This window comes from Leopardus geoffroyi, chromosome A3 (genome assembly GCF_018350155.1).
Source record: "Leopardus geoffroyi isolate Oge1 chromosome A3, O.geoffroyi_Oge1_pat1.0, whole genome shotgun sequence".
Lineage (NCBI taxonomy): Eukaryota > Metazoa > Chordata > Mammalia > Carnivora > Felidae > Leopardus > Leopardus geoffroyi.
The window spans coordinates 97838912-97852496 of NC_059336.1; the positions used below are offsets into that span (position 1 = coordinate 97838912).

The following is a 13585-nucleotide window of genomic DNA, read 5'->3' on the forward strand; positions in this document are numbered from 1 at the left end:
ATTTATTTATTTATTTTGAGAGAGAGAGAGAGTGGGGGAGGAACAGAGAGAGAAGGACACAGAGAATCCCAAGCAGGCTCAGCACTGTCAATGCAGAGCCCAGTGTGGGTCTTAATCTCATGAACCATGAGATCATGACTTGAGCTGAAATCAGGAGTCAGAAGATTAACTGACAGCCACCTAAGTGCCCCATGATACACATTTATAATTGGAATTTTTATAACTTTGTATAATCTTTTATATGTGCTACATAGTAAATTTTTGATACATGTTTACAGTATTTCCTTATATCATTTCCTAATCCATCTTAATTTAATTGTTCTTAGTGCTAAATACTCTTTTTAAATTTTATGTACACTTTCTTTAAATTTATTTCCTTTGTTTCAGTAGCTAAAATCTGAGTCATGTGAGGTCAAATACAAATTAAAAATAAGAGGCTTAATTCTCCCTGTTGAAAAGGAGATTTCCCTTCACTCTTTTTTAGAGCATTTATCTTAGAAAACGTGCGACTATAAGTGTTTTCTCATTGCTTTGAAATGTATATAAATCCTTTTGAAGACTAGATAAGGCTTTTGTCAGCTTTTTGACCCAGGAATGTCTGGGAGCCTGGTCTTTGAAATGTAAACATTGAAGAAGGTAGAGCCCCTACTAAGAATCCTAACTTCAGTGGGTGCCTGGCCCCAATTTGTAAAACTACCTCCTATTATAAAGATATGAGAAGTTTGCTTTTCCTCTGGATAAATCCAACTAGCTAACATAGATGGTCACTTCGGTTACCAGGTAAAGTTAAGATAAACTATATATCAGCAATGGTGCTGTCAGGTCCTCTTACTAGAGGACTAGTTGTTTATCTTGAGAACATGTATGTAATGTGTTATCAGCTATTTCTATGTAAATCTGTTTCACTGTATCACACTTGGGTTTAATGCTTCTTCAATAATAAGAGTGTTTCTTCTAGTACCTTTGTGGAGATTTCTGGGTTGAAAGAATATTTTGTTTTAATTAGAGTTCCCCAACAGGCAAATTGTAGTGAACAATTTATTATGAACTATCTCACCAAAACCCAAGTTCCAAGTTCAGCTGCCTGTCTCTTGGAAAGCCAAAATTCAAAAGACAAGTTTTGACTGGAAAGCAATTTGAACTTCATTCAGGAGTCTGGCCACCTGGGAAGAAGATGGACTCTTGTCCAAAGGCTGACCCTGGAGGTCTCTGCCTGGCCCAGAGGTTTTTAAAAAGGATTTAACCTGTTAAGAGAGTTCAGTAATCTGTGGCATTTCTTGATTACATGCAGACCTGTTGATGCCAGCTGCAGTTATCTCAGTGCCCTGAGGTTGTGCAGGAAGTTCTGGTTTCTTGGTGTCCTGGGGGAGCTTCTGCAAGAGAGCCTGATGATGTGCAGAAGTGTTCTTTCTAGGAAAGAATGCATGATCATAGATATACAAAGAAGGAGTTAGTTAATCACACAGGCTAAGAGTGCTTGCTTAATCTTAAAGACCACTAGGCTGGCAGAAGGGACTGAGGAGGTTTCAATTAAACAAATTTTTGGTGATTGTGAATAAGATCTTTTCTTAATTCTGTTTTTGGGTTAGTAATTACTAATTAATTATTACTAATACGTAACAAACTCTTGGACACTTAGCTAGTACCAACCAATACTGATGAGCTATCTCATTATCTTTTCTACCAATATTGTTATATTATTCTTTTAGTAATATTAATCTTATTTATGATTATTAGTGTGATCTTACTGTGTAAAAAACATTAAGGTCTATATAAAATTATATTTTATTAAAAATACCCCTTTAAGAAAAAATTAAAATAAAACAGAAAGTTGGGCAATCTAACCTTTCAGAATCATATGGGAGCCCATATACCTTAGTTATTACTCATTTATTTGTTATTTGGCTTGCTTATTTTTGATATATTTGAGGGTTTTTTTCCTATTGCCCTCATAAGTGAACATAAATTGGAAAGGTATAGGATTTTTGTATTATAACTTGTTTCCTCAAAACTGTGTAGGGATTTCTTTATTGAGATCAAATATCCTGATAGCAGATTATACATTTCATTCATAGTAATGACCCCAAGATTTCAACATGGAGGTTGTTGGCTCATAGCAAACTCTCAGCAAGTATTTGTTTTTAATATTCAGTGGAAAATGGTGGGGCACCTGGGTGGCTCAGTCGGTTATGCATCCGGCTTTGGCTCGGGTCATGATGTCACGGTTTGTGAGTTTGAGCCTCCCATTGGGCTCTGTGCTGATAGCTCAGAGCCTGGAGCCTACTTTGGATTCTGTGTCTCCCTCTCTCTGCCCCTTCCTCGCTCATGCTCTCTCTCTCTCTCTCTCTCTCTCTCTCAAAAATAAATAAACATTAAAAAAATTCTTAAAATATTCAGTGGAAAATGGTTTTCCAGTGGTGATCTCAGTGTTAAATTTTATCTTAACTTGTACAAGCTAGAAGAGAAAGTTGGCAGATAACTATGAATAGACATCTTCTAACAAAGCTGCTCAATAAGATAATTATAACTTTGAAATATCATGTCTATGGAAAGAATTGTCACTGGAGTTTTTAAAAAGTGCACACAAAACACACACACAGACACACACACAGACACACACACAGACACACACAAGTGCTGGACAAACTGTTAGGATGGTTTGGCAGGGTTATTATAGATGAAATTTAAGTATATAAACTAGGTACTTGATTCACATATGCTTGAAAATTCTGATCAAACCTATAATTTGATGTTTGTCATCACTGAATGTGCCAGTTTATTCTTGCTAAAGAATTCCTTTTATTCCAGTAATAAATTCTATTCACATATGTTCAGTCAGTAGTTTGTTGTCTATGACATATGGCAACCTACATAAAGTATCAGGTTTTTATACAGTTGACATTGTATTTTTATGAAACTTATAACTTGCTTTTCAAGGTAGTGCATAACCTTTGGGTTTTACTCAAAAATCAAGGTTGACCATATTTAGAACATTGATCTGGGTGTTGAGTATAAAGTATTCCAGAGTATTTAGTTTTTTGAGGTTAATAAAATTAATTTAGATATTCAAATTTCCACCAGTCTTCTCTAAGCAACCTAATATTATACCTAATATTAGTCACCCAAAATATGGCATAAAATATGATTTACGATCAATTCAATACTGTAGCCATGTCTTCTGCTTAGAGTGTACTTTTTTTAATGTTTATTTATTTTGAGGGTGAAGAAGGGGCAGAGAGAGAGAGAGAATCCCGAGTAAACTCCATGCTTTCAGTGCAGAACCCGACATGGGTCTCAATCTCACAACCCTGAGATGATGAACTGAGCCAAAATCTAGAGTTGGTCACTTAACCAACTGAACCACCCAGGTGCCTCTAAGAGTGTACTTTTTCAGTGTACTTTTTTCAGGCTTTGGGAGAAGACTGTAGTTTCCAAAAATAAAATAAAACACACACACAAACAAAAAAATATATATAGGTCAAATCCAAATCTTGTCACTGCAAGTTTTGTGAATTGTGGCAATGTATTTAGCCTCTATGAGCCTTATTTCCATTCTATATATGGTGTTGATGATAGCATTTACCAAATAACATTTTAGTGGGCTGTGAGAATCAAATGTGATAATTAGTCTACATATGAAAAGTTTTATTAAGATGCTATTTTAAAGTTTACTTCACTTTTTGTGTAATTGACTCACTTTCTTATAGAACCTGAGGAATCAGTTATTTAATAACTATATTTATTTCATTTCTCTGACCCATTTTACAAAAGATAAAAATTCTCCATTAAATCTCCAAACTCCTAAACAGCTAACCCTATGTTTTGCTTAGAAATCACTCATTTTCGGGGCGCCTGGGTGGCGCAGTCGGTTAAACGTCAGACTTCAGCCAGGTCATGATTTCGCGGTCCGTGAGTTCGAGCCCCGCGTCGGGCTCTGGGCTGATGGCTCAGAGCCTGGAGCCTGTTTCCGATTCTGTGTCTCCCTCTCCCTCTGCCCCTCCCCCGTTCATGCTCTGTCTCTCTCTGTCCCAAAAATAAACGTTGAAAAAAAAATTAAAAAAAAAAAAAAAAAGAAATCACTCATTTTCCCAATAGGCACATTCCAGCTGAGGTAATTAGGAATGCTCTGTTCACAACTCCCTAAACTTCATTGTATCCATGGATTTGGAGAGGACTTTGTGATTTTCTCTATTTAGCAATGTCACTCAGTTTAAATACCATATTTTACTTGACATTATTACATTACGCATCATCATAGGTGTTTTCTACCAAATTAAATATACTTTTCTTGCCAGAATTCGAAGTTTAATCCTGAGACCATTTTTTTCTGTACCCCAAGAGCTGCTTGAGTGTCTGTCCCTCTCCTCCCAATCCCCAGATGAAAGCACAGAGGCATCTTCATTGCATCTGGGTTCATGCTATTAAAATCCTGTTCATAATGTAAGTGGATAGTAACATCCATACAATGAGGGTGCCATGTGTTGGCTCTTTTATTGATTATTAAAAAATAAATGTTTTTTAAATTACTCTTGTTTTACATAATAAAATAAATCTATATTCAGTTTAGAAAAAAAATCTAACCATAGACAAATAAGTGTAATGAAAAATTGTCCCTTTCCTATTCATTTTTTAATGATGTATTTTTAGAAGAGATTTATATTGACAGAATTGAGAAGATAGTAGAGAATTCCCACATACTCCTTCACTAGTCTCTCCTGTCATTAACATCTTATATTAATAGGATAATATTTATCTTGCTTGTATTGTCACAATTAATGAACCAATATTGATATGTGATTATTAAATAAAACTCCGTGTATTCAGATTTCCTTAGATTTTACCTAATATCTTTGTCTGTTCCAGGATCCTATCCTGTCATGTCCTTGGTTCCTTTTGGCTGTGACAGTTTCTTTAAATTTCCTTGTTTTTGATGAATTTGACATTTTTGAGGAGTATTTTTCAAGTATTTTATAAGATATCTCTCTACTGGAATTTGTCTGGTGTTACTTCCTTATGATTAGGTTCAGGTTATATACTTTGGAAAGAAAGCCCACAGAGATAAAGTATAATTTTATCACATCATGTTTAGGGTACATACTATAAACATGATTTGTCACTGGAGAGGTTTACTTTGATCATGTGGCTATGGTAGTGTTTTCCAGGTTTCTCTACCTAAAGTTACTCTTTCCCCTTTTTTCCAAGTACTCTTTGGAAATAAGCTACTATGTGCAACCCACACTTACAGAGTAAGAATTGATGCTATTACCTCCTAGGGAGTGGAATACCTATAAAAATTATTTGGAATTATTCCACATATTTGTCTCTCTCCCTTCCTTCCTTCCTCCCTCCTCCCTCCCTTCCTTCCCTCCCTCCTTCCTTCCTTCCTTCTTTCCCTCACTCCCTCCCTTTCTCCTTCCTTCCATCCTTCCTTCATTCCCTTCTTTCCTTCCTTCCTTCCTTCCTTCCTTCCTTCCTTCCTTCCTCCCTCTCTCCCTCCCTCCCTCCCTCCCTCCTTCCTTCTTTCCCTCCCTCCTTCCTTCCTCCCTCCTTCCTTCCTTCCTTCCTTCCTTCCTTCCTTCCTTCCTCCCTCTCTCCCTCCCTCCCTCCCTCCCTCCTTCCTTCTTTCCCTCCCTCCTTCCTTCCTCCCTCCCTCCTTCCTTCCTTCTTTCCTTCCTTCTTTCCTCCCTCCCTCCTTTCTCCTTCCTTCCTTCCTTCCTTCCTTCCTTCCTTCCTTCATTTGTTCAATCATTTCTTATATCAGTATGACTTCAGATTATTAATTTACCCTGAAGTTTATAATCTAAGAGTTTTATTTTGATGCTCAAACTGTTCTAGCTTTGCCCATTTAGAGCTCTTTGTTACCTCCTGTGTCACTTTGACATATTTCTGTAGCATTATTGTTATTATCACTACTTCTACTACTAGTACTAGTACTTTCTTGCTTTCTGGCACTGAAAGATGCTTCTGGCTAATCCTGTATTCGTGTGTATCCCAGTTCTGTAATCTGCCATTTCCCCAAGAAGCCCTGGTTCCTTTTATTTGAAAATGTAACAGAGACCAAGATCTGGGTACCAGAGTTGTTCATTGCCATTGTTATATTGTTTCTCGATGGTCTTTTCACCTAACAGAGCAAGAAAATATACATGTGTAGACTAACCTCCACACGTACACACAAACATATATTTCTATATGTAACCATCAATATTAAGATAAACATGAGTTTATATTATCTCCAACTCTAATTTATTACCACCTAGAGTACTCTAGCTTCCTCTTCTTGCTTATCTGTAAAAACTCCCATTCTTACCATCTGTGATTCATGTATAGGTTGTTCAGTCCTAGTATTAGCAGAATTGTTTCAGTATCCAATAGGAAACTTTATTAACTACAGTACACTGCTTATGTGTAATTCCTTTTTTTTTTTAAGTTTATGTATTTATTTTGAGGGGAAGGAGGAGGAGCAGAGAAAGAGGGAAAGAGAGAATCCCAAGCAGGTCCCATGATGTTAGTGCAGAGCTTGACGCAGGGCTCAAACCCACAGACCCTGAGATCATGATGGGAGCCAAAATCAAGAGTAGGTCACTCAACCCACTGAGCCACCCAGGTGCCCCTGTGTGTAATTCCTTTTATTTTCAATCTTATAAACACTCCTGTACAAACTTACTTAAGTCAGTACCTTTTCCCCCCACTCTCTTCTCTAAGGTGGCTTCACACATAATGTGATTCACACAAAGTTAAATTCTTTTGTGGACAGTCCACATTCCTTCCTGGGAGCCCCCCTCAAAAATATTTTGTTTTTATTTTATTTTACACATTGTTTCACTCTTTGTACTGTACTATGGTTTTTTGACAAATGTATAATTTCTTGTATCTAACATTGCAGTATCATATAGAATGTTTTCAACACTCAACATCCTCTGTACTTAACCTGTTTAGCCCCCTCCCTCCACCTGAACCCATGGTAACCACTGACTTTTCACTCTCTAGAGATTTTCCTTTTCCAGAATGCTTTACAATTGGGATTATATACTATGTAGCTGTAACACCCTGTCTTTTGTTCAGCAATACACATGTAAGTTTCAGTGATGCATATTTCATAGCTTGATAGCTTATTTCTTTTGCTTGTTGAGTAAATTACACTGTATACAAGAAGTACTACAGTTTTTTATACAGTCACCTAATGAAGGGCATTGGTTCCTTCCAATTTTTGGCAGTCATAGTTAAAGCTGCTATAAACATTCCCATGCAAAGTTTACGTTAACGTAATTTTTGAATTAGCTGAACAAACACCTATGATGGGATTGCTGGATTCTAAGGTAAAAACTATGTTTTGCTTTGTAAGAAATTGTCAAGCTGTCTTCAGAATAGCAGTGCTATTTGTGTGCCCATCAGCATTGATTGAAAGGTCCTTTTGCTCTGCATCTGCACCAGCATCTGTCACTTAAAGAAATAATAATAATTTTAGCCATTATAATTGGTATTCTATTATAGCGGTATTCTATTGTTTCAATTTGCAATCCCCTAATAACAAATGATTTAGAGTTGTATTTTTAACTACAATAAAACGTATTTGTTGCAAGAAATTATAGATGCTTTATCTCTATCTCTATTTCTATCTCTAACTATATTGCCACCACCCAGAAAGTCAATGTTATAATTTTGGCATATACACTTTTACACATTTTTAATGCATTTATAACATAAATATAGTGAATTTGTGGCCTAAACTTTGATTTGGCCATATAATCTTGCACCATTTTCATCAAGTCTAGCAGAACTTACTCCATGGCTTTATTGTGTGATTATCATTGTTCTTTGTTTATGTTCCCACCAAAGGTCTTTGCCACTCCTCCTGTTAGTGTATTCATCTATTTTTATTGATTGGAAAAGACTAATGGAAAGCCTTATTTAATGTTACTGCTTTCTTCTAGCATAATCAAAGAAGAAAAACATTCCCGGCATGACAAAAATTAAATGCTAAAATACACACAGAACTACACCAAGTTTATACACTAAAGAATAAGCAGCCAAGAGAACAAACCATCGAGTTCTTCTGGGATTAAATCACAGCCATGCATACGATTGACAGCTTATAAATTTGGGGCTGGAAAAGATGAAGCATTGAGATAGGCTGGCATCTTATAAAACTTTCCAAAGAGAAGAAGGAAGTGAAAACTGATAATAGCTGCAATTTTCTTTTTTTCAGCTGTTACAGGTTTCATTTTGTTCAGTTATTTTCCCCAGGATAATAAGGCAAACAATTGTAAGAGGAGGATAAAGAATTGATTTATTTCATAACTATAGAAAAGCTCTACTAAATATTTTACAATGCAAATCACTTATGTATAAAGTTTTTCACCCTAAAATAAATGAATTTTTGCTATTATAATTTTTAAAACTTGAAAAAATACCTATCCCGATATTTTTATATTGCAAAGTGTACTTAACAGTTCCATTTTAAATATCACTATAGATACCCCCAAATATATTCAATTACCATCTATTATTATTAGTTATTACCAATATTTCATTATTAAAACAATGATGTAGCACACTTATAAACAATATCTTTGCACATGTATTCAAGTATATTAAATTACAATTAGTAACTATACTTGAATTATTGGGACAAAGGATATAATATTTTGATAGATGTGGCCAAATTGTTTTCCATAAGTTCTTTATGAGCCTATGTTTGCATCAGCCTTGTATTTAAATACTCTTTTCCACATGACCAATTAATATAGGATATTATTGGTAATTTGTATGTTTTTACATTCATTGAGAAAAACTGGTGATGTTGTTAAATTCAGTGAGAAAAACTGATAATGTTCTTTCCTCAACATTATAAAAAAATAAGCATAGTGTTTAAAAGTTTACTGCTCTTTTACATTTCTTCTGTGAATTGCTGAGTTATATTATATATATATATATATATATATATATATATATATATATATATAGTTTTCTTGTCTTTTTGTAATTTATGAAACTCATTATATGTTATGAATATTTATTATTTTCAAAATACATATTGCAAGTACTTTCTTCGAGATCATTTCTTGTTTAAAAATTATGTTGATGTCAGATGTAAAGTTTCTTTGTTTTGCTTTTTATTGCTGAAATCTTTCAATCTTCCCATTTTGTTTTATATGTTCTATACCTTTGTACATAATTTCAAATTTTTATATCTCAGATATGTCTATCACAAATATTAACATATATTATAGTTTTATTTGTAATACATGTTATGTGCAGTATTATTTAAGGAAATTTTTTTCATATAGAAAGCCAATCATCCCAGCAGTTTTAAATGCAGTTTTTTTTTAAATGATCATAAATGAATTCATGTGCAGAATAGTATTTCCATTTATGCATACTTGTTTTTGGACTCTGTTCTGTAGCAATGTACTATTTACTTCCTATATTATTGTAAAGTTAAAAAAAATCTTGTTGGAATTTTGATATGATTCCAATGTTTACAAGGGAAGATATGTTAGTATTATAAATAAAACAGATTGGCAATCATCAAAAAAGTGGAGACCATCACACCTCAATTCTACCTATATTATAGATTCTTTTCTTAAAATTGAATGTAATCCAAGATTCACACTTCAACATTTTCTAGTACTTGCTTTGTATTCATAGGGAAGGGAGAGATTTGCTCTCATACACATTAAAATAAAGCAGAGTCACAGAATTAATTCAAAGTAAAAGGAGGCTGTGACTTTCTTATTTAATAGGGTCCTGATGATTTTTCAGAGGAGTACAAAATTCAGAATGGGTCTTTTTCTGTCTCCTCATCTCTTGTCTCTGTCTTTGCCTCTGTCTGTCCCTTGGTCTTTGTGAAATGACTTTTTATTTGTTTGTTTTATATTTTACTTTTTAATATATGTCATAAACTTTGTTGATAATGGAAAATGGAGGACATGATTTTTTCTTATTGGCTAACCAATTCTCTTTAAGTTATCCTGACTTAAAGTCAGTATGATGGTATTTTGATTTCTGGTAGGGAAAATTTATCCTTACCCCCAACACATTTATCTTTATTAAATTAATATTTATTATTCTTGGACAATTGTTCTTTTAAATTACATTTAAATAGGTTTTTTAACCTAATGTTGAGTGTTTGAATGGGATCTTAATGAACATATAGTTTATTCACAGAAAAGAGTATGAGAATTTGAGTCATATATAGATAGATAGATCTATGTATAGATATATATTTATTAGGTGTCATTTCAAGACCTTTGAAAATTTTTCTAGTTTCTGTATGATTTTCATCCATTTCTTATTGAATTACTAAGAGGTTCTTTAGGATTGTTATTTGTGTTATTAGTGATCCTTTTTGTCTAGTACACATTTGTAGTTGTTCTGGCTGTTTAGGAGACTATGTTTTTTCATATATTAATCTTGTAAGGGAGCATTATATTTTACTGTCAATATTTTTTTGTGTTTGAATGTCTTCTGTGAATGTTTTTGGTAGCAAACCATGTTGTTTGCAAATCTTTATTCCACTATTTTTTTTTCTTATTGAATAAGTTAGAACCCTATAGTACTATTCCTTAGTACAAATGATAGTGAACATTCTGGTCTTACTTGTATGTGTGTATGTGTGTGGTCTAATTCAATGTTTTATCTTTATTTTAATTTTTTTTATTTTTTATTTGTGTACACTTGACTCACAATGTGGTATTAGTTTCAACTGTACAATGCAATGATTCAACATCACTATACCTTATGCTTTGTATACTCACCACAAGCGTAGCTACTACCATCTGTTACCTTACAACACTATTACAATATCATTGTCAATATTTCCTATACTGTGCCCTTTATTCCTGTGACTTATTCAGTCCATACCTGGAAGTCTATATCTTCCAGTTCCTTTCACCCATTTTTCCCTTTCCCCCATCCCCTCATCTCTACCAAGCATCATATTATTCTCAGTTAATTATAGGTCTGATTCTCCTTTATATTTGTTTGTTTATTAATTTGTTTTGTTTTTTAGATTCTACATATGTGGGCGATCATATGGTATTTGTCTTTCTCAGTCTTGACTTAAATCACTTAGCATAATGACCTCTTTGCCCATTGTCCTGGTTTTATTTTTAAAGGTAATAGAAATACTTGAGTAGTTTCACTGTATTAATGATGTTTTTAAATAGGTTTTTACATTTAATTTGTTTTTTTAATCACAACTTAATATATAGCTTATAACATTATTCTCTATCATTGAGTAATTAAATCATAGTATTATCCATTTGATTCAATCAATTATGAGAATATAGCCATAGGTCTATTAATTATTATATTCCTAGAACAAACTCTACTTGGTCATGATGACCTATGCTTAATTATAGTTAGGCTTCATATGCTAAGGCTTTCATTAAATTTATAATTGACATTAAAATAATGATACTTCATAGTTTATGAACTTCATAGTTCATACTTCATAGATTAATTTTATATTCACCTTCTCCAACTGTGGGTATTAGGGTTACCATACCATCAAGGACTGGTTTGAAAAACAATCTATCTTCTACTATGATCTCAGAAAGTTTACATATCATAAGAAATATTTTCTTGGAAGTGTGGTAGAATTCACCATAGTACACTTGCCTTATTTGGAGGTGGATTCTTGATAGCCTTTAAAGTGTTAAGTCTATTAAATTATACCTTCAGGGTCTGTAACTATTCCTGAGTAATTTTATGCTATATGATCCCCCCAAAATATTAGTCAAGATTTCCAAATTTATAATTTTGTAAGTTTTATATGTATCTGTGGCCATGCTTCTCTCTCATTCTTTATCTTATATATATATTGTTGTTGGTGGTGGTGGTTTTAGTGATTTGCATTACTCTTTTTGAATATGTATATGTATGTATATATACATACATATATATATTCCAATCCAGCATAAACTTTATGATTATCTGTCTGGTTCATCATTTTCTTTATCTTTATTAATTCATTTGTTCCTGATATTTACTGTGATGTTTTTTTCTTCTTAAGCTTACTCATTAATTTATTTTCTCTCTCTTGTGTTCTAGTAACATTTGAAAGAAATGCCTCATCTTCAAAGTTATTTCGGAGCCCAATTCTCTGTTTTTATTGGGAAGTTCTGTCATTGTAATTCAGCTTTAGATAGTCCATAAATCATTTTTTCTCATTAACCTGAGAAATGCATTTAAAAGGAGATTCATGTGTGTATAAGCATGATGTCAGTCATCTTGGACTGAAAGCAACACTATATATTTTAAATTGTATAGCTTTAGAAAACCTAGCTCTAAAATTTCAGATTTCTAATCAGAAAATTATATATATATATATATATATATATATATATATATAATAGTATATATATAGTATATATATATATATTTGTGCATATATATATATATATATATTGTATTTTTTCATTCTATCTTTTTTCATGGTTTTACATTAATAGCTATTCTAAATAGTGGAATGATCTTGGAAAAGAGTAATTCTTAACTCTGCAATCTAAAAACAGTAGAGAAGCAAAAGTTGCCAAGATAGCCCACTGTCCCTCAAAAGTGATGTATGTATAAACGTTTGCTACTCCAGTAGCATGTACTGGCATGCTTTCTAAGTATGGTTTTCTACTCCATGGAGCTGAATTAGCTCAGTCTGATGACTACTGTCAACCTACAGGGTGCTGCTGTCTGATACTAATCCTGATATGCCATTCAGAAGAGTAAGAGAGTTTTCTGGTAAAATCTTCTATATTCTGCTAACAGTTTTCTCTAAGTGTTTAAATTTGTTGGTATAAATTACTGTAGGCCTCTGGTATTACATAAATATAATTTAAGTGTACATGAAAATAAGTTTTTACTAGTTTCTTCTACAAATTATCCATATAGTATTATCTTGTATCAGTAAGAGTATCAAAAAGGTTACATGATTTATGTTTTTGTATATATTTCTTTGGGTATGTATAGTAAGTCACACCATTTATGGGTATCATTGAGCCACCTACCTCCTATTTTTCTGATTATTATTTTCACTTTTCTTCTCTGTTCTGGGTACAAAAATCTACTTCTTAAAATGTTCATAATTACAGGCATGCTATTTTTATCAATTTTTCCATATTGAATTTTTTTAGAGAAATGGTTTTATGGTTTTATGGTTTCTTAATGTTTGTAGTAAATGAGGTTAGATTTTAAAGTGTTTGATTGATTTTTATTGAGATATAATTACATATAATCGACATGTAATTAAAGTGTATTTTTAAGGTTATCTTCTACAGCCACACTTGATTGAGCCAAAGTGTGCTAATAGAATAACAAAATACCTCCCCGCCCCCAATTACTCACTTCTTTGCTGTAACTAACTGTTGTTACAGCTGGTAAGGCAAATTGACCTCAGTTAATTGCTGCAGGCTAGTGGATCTCATACTTTATTGTGTATTGGAATTACCAGGGAAGGTTTTTAAACATCCCAATGCTCAGGAAAAACCTCAAACCAATGAAATGAGAATCTCTGGGAGTGAGACCCAGCCATCAGTAGTTTTAAATGATCTTCAGGGGATTCAAGGTGCTGCAAATTTGAGAATCACTG

At 33.2% G+C, this 13585-nt stretch overlaps 1 long non-coding RNA gene across 1 annotated transcript in view; it reads right to left on the reverse strand.

Moving 5' to 3' along the window:
* Positions 1-1359: 1359 nt before the first annotated feature.
* The window catches only part of LOC123579723, a 58105-nt gene continuing 45879 nt past the window's right edge, over positions 1360-13585 (reverse strand). The window contains exon 3 of the long non-coding RNA XR_006702918.1: positions 1360-1410. This is a non-coding gene — a long non-coding RNA (uncharacterized LOC123579723). The remainder of the gene's footprint in view (positions 1411-13585) is intronic.